The 13,599-nt window shown below is 39.1% G+C and overlaps 2 pseudogenes; both read right to left on the bottom strand.

The window, feature by feature from the left end:
* Positions 1–164: 164 nt before the first annotated feature.
* Positions 165–6,395, bottom strand: LOC114043179 (annotated as a pseudogene).
* A 761-nt stretch (positions 6,396–7,156) lies between these two features.
* On the bottom strand, positions 7,157–13,361 carry LOC114043172 (annotated as a pseudogene).
* Positions 13,362–13,599: the final 238 nt, after the last annotated feature.

The following is a 13,599-nucleotide window of genomic DNA, read 5'->3' as shown; positions in this document are numbered from 1 at the left end:
AGTCTGTCTAGGTGATGAGTTGGCAAACTGTACAGGAGTAAAGATGTGAGAAAATACCCAATTAAGCTATGTAGCCTATGGGGCCCAGTTATATTATTTTTCCATTGTTACTTTTGTTATTTGCCAAGCTTTCTGCTTCTTGAAGATTGGTATGTGGTTTATTTTCAATTGTTATTGCTGAACATATTTCTATCTTCTGGATTGGACTGACTGATCCATGGACTTGGGGTCACCCTTAAACTGTGTGCCTGTAACGGCATCTGCTGAGGATGGTTCTAGTTTGCTTGCCACTTCAGTGCTGACTATGGACACTTTAGATTTTATCACCACCATATTGGCAAGTGTCTTGAGTTTGATGTCTCTTTTTTTTGTTTTTTTGTTTTTTAGGCAATTAGGCAATTGTTTTTAGGCAATGTCTCTTCTAAGATTCCAAGTCCAGTTTCTTTTTGTGTGTAGCTCTTAGTCCATGATGACTCCAGCACTTGACAAATCCACTGGCTTGAAGCATATGCCTTTTTCCCAGCCTTCTTGGTAATTACTGTCATTTGCACAGGGTAGCAAATAGATGCTCCTGAGATGGTCAGGCCCAATGGCTGAGCAATTTTCTTAAATTTAGTTTTTTTTCCCTTTTCTAGAAATCAAGCCTGAAGCTATAAATCCATAGAATTTTTGGAAGAAAATTGAGGTAGATTCTTCAGATAAACATATGTATCTTTCCCAAACTGGATGGTATCCATTATTCTGTTTTTCATCTAAACACAAATACCTTTGCACCAGCCGACATGGCAGGTTGTAGTTCGGATGGAAGTGATGCCCATTTAGATGGAAGAAGCAGCTGGGCTGCTCTTCAGTGTACTTGGAATGGAGAGATGGTACATTCCAAATGGTCAGCTGATGGTTTCAGTGGCTTTTGGGGCATTCCTCTTTGGCTATGCATTCACATTCAGAGATGCAAAAGTTGTGCAAGATGTTAGTTTTTCATCCCCATAGGCCCATGTCCAGGTGATTCCCTCCTCTCCAGCCCTGGCCTCCTCCTATTTTTTTTTTTAACAAGTACTTGGGGGTTAACATTACATAGCAATACAACCAAACTTGATGAGGGACTTACATGTAAACTAATTTCAACACTAAATTGTACAGTTTATTTCACTCATTCCCTCTAAATCCTCACCAATTCTTTTGTCTTATCCTCATTCATTTTTTCTCTAATATAGTCATAGTGGGTATGCTAGGCAGAGAGCTGGAGTCAAGGAGCCCAGGTTCAAATCTAGCCTTAGACAGCAGCTCTGTGATCCTGGGCAAGTCACTTAACCTCTTTAAGTCTCAGTTTCTTCATCTATAAAATGGGGATAAGAGCATTTACTTCCCAGGGTTGTTATGAGGATCAAATGAGATTTATAAAATGCTTTGTAAACCTTAAAGAACTGTATAAATGCTAGATTGCCATCATCAACATCACTGATGTGTACTCGTCTGTCAGTGTCCTTTCTAAAATGTAAACCCCAAGCCAAAATACTTCAGATAACACTTGTCCAGGCCACCTGGAGATGAGAACAGTGAGAAAGTGGGGTACCAACAGGGGTAGGCAAGCCTGCCTGGAGAAGCCTCAGGTTTTCAGAATCATAGGGAACAGCTGCTCCCAGCCTACCTTGTGTGCCGCAAGGGGAGCGGGAGTCAGGATCTACAAACATTTATTAGGCACCTACTGTGTGTCAGGCAATGGAAATACAAAGACAGAAGCGAAAGGCTTCTATATATGTCTCTGTATGTGTATATATGTCAGCACATAAAGAACAAATACAAATGCGAAATGGTTCCAAGAGGCAGGGTACCAGCAGATTAGGGGAGGGTGTGCAATCGGGAAAGCTTTGAGGGGATGAAATGGAGTGTGAACTGAGTCTTCAATGATTTGAATCTTAAACTGGATGGCTCGGTGGGAGGGAGTGTTGGACTGGGAAGCAGGAAGACAGATGTTCAAAACCCGCCTCGAGATTTCCTAGCTATTGTAGCCCTCTTGAAGTCGTCTACTGTTTGTCTACCTTGGCTTCTCCATTTGTAAAATGGGGCTGAGAATAGCGCTTACCTGTTAGGATTGTTGTGAGGATGAAGTGAGAAGCCAAGTGCTTTGAAAACCTTTCCACACAGTATCAATGTGTGCTGTTACTATGATGACCTCATTGAATGAGTAATTCTACAAGAAGGAGGGGAAGGGAGAGCATTTTAGCCATTGGGGATAGCTGGCACAAAGATGGGAGTCAGTGTCCTGTGTAAAGTGATGGCAAGAAGGCCAGTCTGACTAGAGCATGGAATGTGATGCAGAGGGGAGATAACAAGGCTGGAGGGGGACGTCTGAAGCTGGGCCATGAAGGGCCTGTGAAACCAGACGGAGCTTGGTCAATCCTTGAGACAGAAGGGGGTCGCTAGAGTGGAGTAAAGAATGGCATAGTCGGGTCTGTGCTTGGGGAGGGGGGGAAAGGACTTTGTTCAGAGGATTTAGAGCTGCGAGGAACTTGAAGAATCTTCTGGCCCACCTCCTTTTACAGAATAGGAAACTGAGGCCCAGAGTGAGTAAGTGAAGTAGAGATTGTCTGATGCTCAACAGTAACTTGTGGAAACTAATTCAAAGCCATAGCTTCTAACTTTAAATAAGGGTTTCTTAACTGAAGGTCCACTAACTTGTTTTCTAACATTTTGATAATTTTGTTTCAATATCAGTTTCCCTTGTAATTCTGTATTTCATGCTTTTAAAAACATTCTTAGCAGTGGCCTATAGGCTTCACCAGACTGTCAAAGAACACACTCCCACTCTCTCTCACTCGAGGAAAGGTATTTTTTTTTTCTTTCTGCCTGTGTTGGTATTGCCAGCACCTAGTAAGAATAAATGAATGTGGTCTTACTGACCTCCAGATATAGCCACATTTAGGGGAGAGACCCTATACTGAGGCAAAAGAAGCCCATGAGATTATAGATGTGGATGTGTGGTGTGCTATAAATATGCCATAAGGTGTACTGTGTCGTATATAATAAACATATAATGTATATAATACATGTATATATGTGTAGCAGATAATATGTACATGATTGTATACATGTACGTATATCTATACATGCACATAGAAATAATACATATAACTGAAAAACATGTTTAGCCATACTCATCACTTCTACCTAGAGGCATAGATGTCAAGGTGTGTATTAATGCATCTGGGTCCTATTAAAGGGTCTTTGACAAGTTTTTGTTTTTGTAAGGCCAGTGTCCTCGAGTCCATCAGCATTGCAAGGATGCTAAAACAGTGAGTACACACAGCCCCTGAATGTCCACATCTGCAGAAACCACTTTTTCCCCATAACAGCTGTGTATAGTAGACACAGCTGATAATGAACTCGGATCTGACACAGTGCAGTTCATTCTGCTGTGCAGATGACCAAAGATCCCTGACAGCTTTATTACTTTGGCAGGTGCGAAGTGTAATCCCAGGTATGTGGAGTTAATCTGTCTACAGAAAGAAAGGGAAGCATGGACAGTTGGGGATTTCTATGGCCCTCTGGAATCCTGTGCTCATATGTGGATTGAGGAACGTGTGGGTTCTACCAGCTTTGCCTGAAACTAACAATTTTGGTTCTTGGGAGAGTTGGCCCCATAGCTTAAGGACGTGTCTAGCACCAAAGAGCGTGACCATTCGCTCCACTCTAGGACTTCTCTACAATTTCCCCAAGTTGGATACTTTGACTTCTTCCTAACTTTTTTTGAGCTCCAGTTAGGGTGTTGTCTTCTCCCATGAAAATGTAGCCTTGAGAACATGGATTCTTTCTCTCTGCCTATGGTTTTTATTCAACACCTAGTAAGAGGCTAATAAATGATTGATCTCCAAATATGGCTATAATTAGGGGACAGACCCTAGGAAGCATGTCATGTGGTAGCTTTCTAGCTGAATTATTAATGTTATCAGAGGAAAATACTCAAGTGGTTTTGTGATCTCTCCTTTAACAAGGCAAATAACAACCTCTTCTATGACTCTTGGCCATCTTTTCTTAGAAGATCACAGTTTTGGTGCATACCCTTGGACCCATCACTTGGTCTAAATCCCGAAGAAATTAAAGAGAAAGGAGAAAGATCCTTTGCGCACAAAAATATTTAACAGCAGTTCTTTATGTAGCAAGAACTAGAAAATTAAGATATGCCCATTAATTGAAATAGCTGACCGTGCCATCTGGTTGTGATGGAATATTATTGTACTATAAGAAATGATGAGCAAGATGGTTTCAGAAATACCTGGAAGCACTTATCCAACCTGATGCAAAGTGAAGTGAGCAGAACCAAGAGAATATCGTACACGGTAACAGCACTATTGTATTATGATAAACTGTGAATGACTTGGCTATTTTGGTCAATATAATCAAAACAATTCTGAAGGACTTATGATGAATACTTTCTACCTCCAGAGAGATAACTGATAACTTCTGAGTGAAGACTGAAGTACAATTTTTTCACTTTATTTTTCCTTCCTTTTTTTTCAAAATGAATAATAATCAAAATCTTTTGCATTTTTCACATGTGTAATTGATGTCATTGTTTTTCTCCTAGGTGTGGGAAAGAGGGAAGGAGGAAGAGGATATAGAACTCAAAATTTAAAAAAAAATTAAAAATAAATTTATCATTATTTTTTTAAAGGTCAGTTTTGGGGGAGAGGGGAAACTTCTCTGCTTTTTCCATGTCATGATGATGCCAGTGGAGCATGCAGGCTGTTGTCTGGCTGTACCCTTACCAAATGGCCAGTTCATCTTTTCTTAATTATCCATTTCTGACATTGTTCTTATCTCTCTGTTCTGTCACAAGCTATACCCTTTCTACCATCCTCTGTCAAAATCAAATGAAATACTTCTAAATGGTGCCATCCCAAAGATCATCTACAATTTTTGAAGCCAGGGTGGTATAGGGGCTAGAGAGCTCGTCTTAGAAGCAGGGGAGCCCAGGGGTTAAAGTGCCATCTCTGGTAACTATTAATGATATAACCATGGAAAAATCTTTGAGCCTCTCGATGGTCAAGGTTGTTTCTCGAGAGGAATGACTCTCTAATACATAGCATCATAAGCGTTCCAAAAACACTTTCTTGACAACACTGAGATTGGTAGAGCAAATAAGGCACGCGTTTTCTGAATGAAGAAATGACCACAGAGGTTGTGATTTGCTTGTGATCCCACAGTTCATCAATTATTTCATTTAGATCCAGTGAGTCGTGTTGGGCTCTAGAGCCAGAGTCTCCTGGATTCTAGGCCCACTTTGAACTTTTAAGTGCGTAACTTTAATTAGGAAGTAGGGTAATAGCCCAAAAAAGGATCTGGGTTCAAATCTCACCTTTGATTATTCCCCATGATCTTGGGCAGGTTCATTCATCCTTTTTATGATTAACTGTAAAATGACGGAGTTAGATTACAATGACCTTTGAAGTTCTTCCAGTTCTGGTTTTATGAATGAATGGTTCCATTTCTTTTGCACAATCCTAGGAATGTGACCTTGATGAACAAATCTTCTTTGTGATCCATCTTCCTTCTTAATAAAGTACCAAAACTGAATTATCCAGTCTTTTTTCTCTGCCTACTTTTATTCTGTTTCTGAACAAAATGAAAGCAGGGAGACAGATTAGAATTTGGTAAAGCCTGGGGTCCTTTCTGCCTAGATGTCCTCAGCAACTCCCCTCAGTAGATAAAGGGATTTTTAATCTCTTGGGAGCAGAGGGGTCCTGGAGGGGAGATTTCAGTGAGACAGTGTTCCTTCTTTAATTCACTTCTGGAGGCCTGGAGCCAATGTCAGCTCTCATTAAAGAGGTGGATGCCCATGGTTTGTATTTCTGTTCAGATTGGAATCTACAGACTGGATAATCATCTCAGCAGGGTATCAGGAGAAAAGGCACCTCCCTGCTTTAAATAAGGGGGGGGGTACTGATTTTTGTTCTCATTAAAGCCCAAACCTAGAAGATGTCATTTGGGTCCCTCCTGTCTTGAATAATCTTGACTAGCTTTGTTCAGATAAATACGTCCCTGTTCACTTATTAGAGCCCAGATAGGGATTATAATTGATCTTTGGGCTTGGAGGTTTGGCCTCGGGGGTGGCAGGGCAGGGAGAGATGGAGCCGAAGGACACACAAGGAAAGTCATCGAAAACATTTTCCCCCCTTGTTTAAAGGTCTGAAACTGTTTCCCCAGCTCAATGCTTAAAACATACATACATAGATACATACACACACTAAAACATACACACACTAAAACAAAACAAACAAAACAAACAAAACTAAGTCATACGTGCTTTGAGAGCTACCTCTCAACTCTGATTTTCTATGTTAAGAGGTCCCCCCTCTTACAGAAGGGGTGGGGATAATGAAACGAGTTGGTTTCATGTAGACGTTGGGACTTGGAATTGCCTGAAACATGGAAAGATTTGTGTAGAGTCAAGTGAATCCCCAAAAAGGGGAAGATTAAGATTGAATATATGGAAGCAGTGAAGAAGTCTATTCTTGGGACCAAGAAGAGATCTTACCTGACAAGAATGAGATGTGTGAGCTATGAGTAGGAGGAAATAAAAGGATGGCTAAGATCTCTGTGCACCCAGATTATGGAGTCCCTTCAAAGTCTGGAAGAGAACTTATTACTGACAATGACCATATCCTTTAAAAATGGTGCCCAATACTCAAGACAAATCCTACTTTGAATAAACATATATCTTGATGCCCTTTGGCTTTAGCATTAGTAATTTCTTTCTTGTCCATATCTCCTTCCCTTTTTTTTTTTTAAAGTCCTTAGGAAGTCATGTAGCCTAATTTACTCATCTTTTTTTTTTAGGTGTAGAAAACTAAGCCCTGGAGATCAAAGGTTTTACCCTATTACCCCAATAGTAAATGAGTCAGAATTTGAACCCAGGTCTTCTGATGCTAAATACAAAATGCCTTACACATTTTGCTTAATGGCAAAACCAGCACAATAACCACATCTGACAACATATGTGACACATCATACCAAGAGTCATAGGGTCACAGATCTACAGTTGGAAGGGACCTTTTTTTAAACACATACTTTATTTTTCTACAGAACACCCCCTGTTAAATACATTTAAAATAAATTATACTTGGATATCATGCTATAATGCAGTATGAAATAATGGTCATGGAATAAACAAATCTAGAATTCTCTGGAGTAGGGATGACTGAGAATATTCATTGTTCAGAATTGTCTCTTCTGTTAGAAGCTGGTATGCTTCCATCAGTGGGTATTTGGCATCTTTTGCCCCAGGGAACCAACATTCTAGGATGGCTTGAGAACTTTGCCTGTTACTTTGAATTCTAGGCCTTTCCTCCTGCTAGGAATTCTAGGTACACAGCCATAAAACATGTTGTCTTCTAGCTGTTTTTCCTTTAGATGTCTCTCCTGTGTTGGTTTCGCTTTATGCAAATGATGCATCTCCCACCATTTTATCACATGTTCCATGAATTTCTGCCCATTCACCACAAAGTTCTTTGAATATTTTTGTTCCCACAATTCAACTTGTGCTTTCAACTCCTCTTCCGGCTCAAACTCCAAGAAAGAGCTTTCAGTTTTCTTCCTACTTTTGAATGCCTTCAAAGAACTCTCTGTGCATTTCATAGCAATGTTTCAACTGCACCACCTCAGAATCATGGCGGTAGAACAAAGTCTGCCCTCCACTATGATGACTCTTCAAAGTCTTTTCTCTGCTCCTGTCTGTAGAAGTGCTTTTTCCCATATAGAGCTAGTCTTCTCTGATGGCTTCAATCACTTTTTTCAGGCTCTGAATCCTCAGCTTTTCCAACTGATCTGATTCTGATTGAAGCTGATGGAACAGGTCATGCAGAGCTGCAAGTTTTTCCAGTGACAGATCAGAGGTATTATCTTCATATAATCTTTTTCTTTGTTTTATTGTTTATTTATTTTTATTTTCACATTAGTCAAGTTCTAAAGGAAACATTAGAACTAATAGGAGAAACCACAAGAAAGGAGAGGAAAAAAAAGCAAATAGGATGCTTCCATCTGCATTCAGACTCCATGGTTCTTTCTCTGGCTGTGGATAGCATTTTCCATTATGAGTCTTTTGGAATTGTCTTGGATCATTGAATTACTGAAGTCGATCATAGTTGATTATAGCCCAATGTTGCTGTTACTGTGTACAATGCTCTGGTTCTGCTCACTACACTTCATGTCAGTCTTTTCAGGTTTTTCTGAAGTCAGCCTGTTCATCATGTCTTATGGAACAATAGTATTCCATCACATTCATATACTACAATTTGTTCAGTCATTCCCCAATTGATGGACATCCCTTCAACTTCCAATTCTTGGCCACCACAAAAAGAGCTGCTATAAATGTTTTTGTATATGTGGGTCCTTTTCCCATTTGTATGATATCTTTGGGATACAGTCCTAGAAGTGATATTGTTGAATCAAAGGGCATGCCTTTAGTCAGAGTTCCAAATTGTTCTCCAAAATGGTTAGATGAGTTCACAACTCCACCAATAATGCATTAGTGTTCCAATTTTCTCCACATCTTCAACATTTAGCATTGTCCTGTTTTGTCATGTTGGGCAACCTGATAGGTGTGATATAGTGCCTTGGTCATTTGGATTTGCATTTCTCTAATCAATAGTGGTCTGGAGCATTTTTTCATATGACTATAGATAGCTTTAATTTCTTCATCTAAAAACTACCTGTTCATATCCTTTGACCATTTATCAATTGGGGAATGACTTTTATTCTTATAAATTTAGCTCAGTTTTCTACACATTTTAGAAATGAGGCCTTTATCAGACACTGGTTGTAAAAATTCTTTCCCAGCTTTTTCCTTCCCTTCTAATCCTGGTTGCATTGGCTTTGATTAAATTAAATTGAAAAGTTTTTGCATTTCATAATGTTCTCTCTCTTATTTGGTCATAAAATCTTCCATTTTCCATAAATCTGACAGGTAAACTATTCCTTTCTTTATTTTGTGATTATAGTATCAGCCTTTTATATCTAAATCGTGTACCCATTTTGACTTTATCTTGGTGTACGGTGTAAGATGTTGATCTATGCCTAGTTTCTGCCAGTTTTCCCAGCAGTTTTTGTTAAACCCAAAGACTCAAACTTCTGGGATAAGAACTCATTATTTATCAAACAGTAGATTACTATAGTCATGGACTACTGTGTCTTGTGTACCTAACATATTCCACTGATCTACCACTCTATTTCCTAGCCAGTATCAAGTAGTTTTGATGATTGCTGCTTTATAATACAACTTAAGATCTGGAATGGCTAGGCCACCTTCCTTTGCATTTCTTTTCATTAGTTCCCTTGGTATTCTAGACCTTTTGTTCTTCCAGGTGAACTTTGTTATTTTTCTAACTCTACAAAATATTTTTGATAGTTTGGTATGGCACTGAATGAGTAAATTAATTTAGGTAGCATAGTCATTTTTATTATATTAGCTTGAACTACCCAGGGGCAACTGATAGTTTTCCAAGTATTTAGATATGACTTTATTTGTGTGAAAAGTGTTTTGTAATTGTGTTCATATAGTTCCTCAGTTTGTCTTGGTATGTATACTCCCAAATATTTTATATCATCTACAATAACTTTAAATGGAATTTCTCTTTCTATCTCTTGTTGATGGACTTTGTTTGCCAATGATTTATGTGGGCTTATTTTGTATCCTGCAACTTTGCTAAAGTTGTTATTTCAAGCAGTTTTTTTAGTTGATTCTCTAAGTATACCATCATATCGTCTACAAAGAGTGATAATTTTGTTTCTTCTTTGCCTATTCTAATTTCTTCAATTTCTTTTTCTTTTATTGCTAAAACTAACATTTCTAGTACAATATTGAATTAACAGTGGTGATAATGGACATCCTTAATTTTTTTTCTTTATTTTGTGATTAAATTTATCTAGTTAAGAGGGGGAGGTTAAGGTCCCCTGCTAGTATAGTTTTGCTATCTATTTCTTCCTGTAACTCATTTAACTTATCCTCTAAGAATTTGAATGCTATACTACTTGAGATCTATATATGTATATATGTGTATGTGTATATATATGTGTGTGTGTGTGTGTGTGTGTATACATATATATATATTTAGTATTGATATGGCTTCATTGTACCTTTTTAGTGGGATTTAGTTTCCTTCCTTATCTCTTTTAATTAGGTCTATTTAGGGGTGGCTAGGTGGTACAGTGGATAGAGCTCCAGCCTTGGAGTCAGGAGGACCCAAGTCCATATCTGGCCTGAGACACTTGACACTTACTAGCTGTGACCCTGGGCAAGTCACTTAACCCCAATTGCTTGAACAAAATGCCAAAAAAAAAAATTAGATCTGTTTTTTGTTTTTGCTTTGTCTGAGATTAGGATTGCTATCCCTGCTTTTTTTCTTTTCCTTCCTTTTTTTTTTTCAGCTGAAGCATAATATATTATGCTCTAGACTTTTACCTTTACTCTGTGTTTCTGCTTCAAATGTGCTTCTAGTAAACAATATGTTGTGGGATTATGGTTTTTATTCCACTCTGCTCTCCACTTCTGTTTTATGGGAGAGTTCATCCCATTGACATTTAAAGTTTTGATTACTGTCTTTCCATCCTATTTTCCCCACTGTTCATTTTTTTTCTTTCTCTCCTTTCTTCCCTTTCCTCCTCATCTGTGATTTGCTTCTCACCACTGCCTCCCTCAATCTACCTTCCCTTCTATCAGTTCCCCCTCTCTTTTCTTCCCCACTTCCCCTCCTACTTCCTATACTGCAAGTTAGATTTCTATACCAAATTGAGTGTGTATATTCCATCTGAGCCAAATCCAATGACAGTAAGGTTCAAACAATTCTCTTCTCCCTCCCTTCTTACCTCTACTGGAATAGTAGGTCATTGTATCATTTCATGTGGTATAATTTACCCTTTTCTGCCTCCCACTTTCTTCTTCTTGCAGCACAATATATTTTCATCCCTTGATTTTTATCATCATCAGTCAGCTTATATCCATACCCTCTGTCTATGTATAAACCCCCCCCAAGTGTCCTAATAAAGATACAGTTCTCAAGAGTTATGAGTATCATCTTCCCATGTAGGGATGTAAACAATTTACCTTTTTTGAACAGCATGTTTTTTTTCTTTTTGTTTACCTTTTTATGCTGCTCTTGAGTCTTGTATTTGAAGATTAGATTTTCTGTTCAGCTCTGGATTTTTCATCAGGAAAATTTGGAAGTTCCCTATTTCATTGAATATCCATCTCTTTCCCTATAAGATTATGCTCAATTTTGCTAGGCAGTTGATCCTTTCTTGTAATCCAAGTTCCTTTGCCTTACAGAATATCATTCTAAGCCCTCTGATCTTTTAATGTAGAAACTGCAAGGTCCTGTGTAATCCTGATTGTGGTTGCATGATATTTAAATTGTTTTTCTGGCTACTTCCAGTATTTTCTTCTTGACCTGATAATTTGGCTATAATATTCTTTGGCATTTTCATTTTTGGATCTCTTTTGGAAGGTGATTGGTGGATTCTTTCAATGGCTTTTACTTTCTGCCTCTAGGACCTCAGGGCAGTCTGCCTTGATAATTTCTTAAAGAGCTGTCTAGGCTCTTTTTTTGATCATGGCTTTCAGGCAGACCAATAATTCTTAAATTATATCTCCTGGATCTATTTTCCAGGTCAGTTTTTCCAATGAGGCATTTTATATTTTCTATTTTTTAATTCTTTGATTTTGCTTGGCTTATTCTTGATGTTTCGTGGTCACTAGCTGCCACTTGCCCAATTCTAATTTTTAATGAATTTTTTTCTTCAGTGAGTTTTTGTGCCTCCTTTTCCATTTGGCCAATTCTACTTTAACGAGTTTTCTTCAGTGGATATTTTTTTTTCTATTTGGCCCACTATTTTTTTAAAGAATTGTTTTCTGCAGTCAATTTTTGACCTTCCTTTTCTAAGCTATTGACTTTGCTTTGCATACGTCATTTCTTTTTCCAATTTTTCTTCTACCTCTCTTACTTGACTTTTAAAATCCTTCTTGTATTCTTACAAGAAGACTTTTTGGGCTTAAGACCAGTTCATATTCTCATTTGAGGTCTTGGATGTAGGGATATTGACAATGTTGTCCTCTTCTGAATTCATGTTTTGGTCTTCCTGTCCTCATAGAAGGAATCTATGGTCAGTGTCTGTTTCTGCTTTTTCACTCATGTTTGCCTACTTCCTGGCTTTTAAAGTTGAACCCTCCTGCTAGAGCAGAGAGGGTACTGCCCCAAGTCTCTTGTGTTAGGAGTCAGGGGCCTGGTCACTGACTTTTTGTGCTAGAGCCTTGGATGCTGGCAGTTAGAGGCTTTAGGAGTCTGGCAGCTTACCTGGTGCTGAGCTGGGGTCCTAGTGGTGGTATCTGGAATGTGCTAAGGCCAAGTAGAGTTTTTTTTTGTTTCCCTGGGGCATATAGAGCATATAGAGGTTTGTCCCCCACCCCCACCCAAGATGCCTCCATGCCTGGGGCTGTGCTGAATCTCCAGGATGGTCTGGATGCTAGACGATGCCTGCCTACTGGCACACTGTAGTTCTCTGATCTGGACTGGGTTTCCCTGGCTCTGCCAAGGCATGTGGGGGTCCTGGTGTGGTGATGCTTGCCTGCTCGACCACCCTGGGGTTCAGGATCTCCCACTGGTTTGCTGATGTGGTACTTGCTGGGATGCCTATGGTCTTTGACTGAGTTTCCCTTGTACTAGAGTGAGAGGGATCTTTCCTGCTGATTTCCCAAGTCTCTTGGGCTAAGAGATGCTCCTCCCCATTTTTCTGCTAGCTCTGTTCCAGGATTTTTCCTGGGGTAATAATTTCTGGGTTTTTAGAGGTCAATAAGGGAGAGTGAGAGCGATTTACTTACTCCACCATCTTGGATCCTACAAGTGTAATACATCTTTTTCAACATTTGTGTCTGGGGCATAACCTAACTTCCATAAGAAGTAGGATCTGCCTCTTAGTGTTGACACATTTCTTCCATCTGCATGCTTTTGTTTCAGACAGGGCTGCCAAATAGCATCTAAATTGGTCCAGCTCCTCCACTCTGGGCACGGAATCCCTGTCCATGCTATAGGGGGATGTGTGGAGGAACTTGCAGAAGACCTAGTCTTGCTCTTGAAACCTTCTAAGCTTATGCATCCTATCCTCCTTTTGCTTTAATTTGACTTCCAGTCGGATGTATATATCCTTCTCCAGCTGCAGCATGGTAATACTTCTTCCTCTTGAAAATGTCCTGCATTTAATTCAAAGCATAGACCATCTAGTTGTTTCCAATGTTTCAGAGGCCTCACTTTTTTTTCTTTAGTTTGATTATGCATGATGCTGAGGACTTGGCAAGAGCAAGCTATATCGGCCATATCTGATAAACATATGTATTCTAATCATGAAGGAGTAAACCATTGCAATTAAGAACAAAAATCCTAATTGGGCATACTTGAGGTATAAATCTCTTATAACCAGAACACCATTTGGTACATGAAGATATCCTAGTCCTACTGAACTAAGTACTGAAACCGTGTTTGCTGCAGATAGTATTTCATGTTTAAATGCTTCATGATCAAATTGAGATCCAACCACTATGGCAGTTGGATCAGG

This window comes from Vombatus ursinus, unplaced genomic scaffold (genome assembly GCF_900497805.2).
Source record: "Vombatus ursinus unplaced genomic scaffold, bare-nosed wombat genome assembly UNPS02001287.1, whole genome shotgun sequence".
Taxonomy (NCBI): domain Eukaryota; kingdom Metazoa; phylum Chordata; class Mammalia; order Diprotodontia; family Vombatidae; genus Vombatus; species Vombatus ursinus.
Note: the sequence above shows the minus strand (reverse complement) of the source record. Positions and strands in the feature narration are given on the sequence as shown.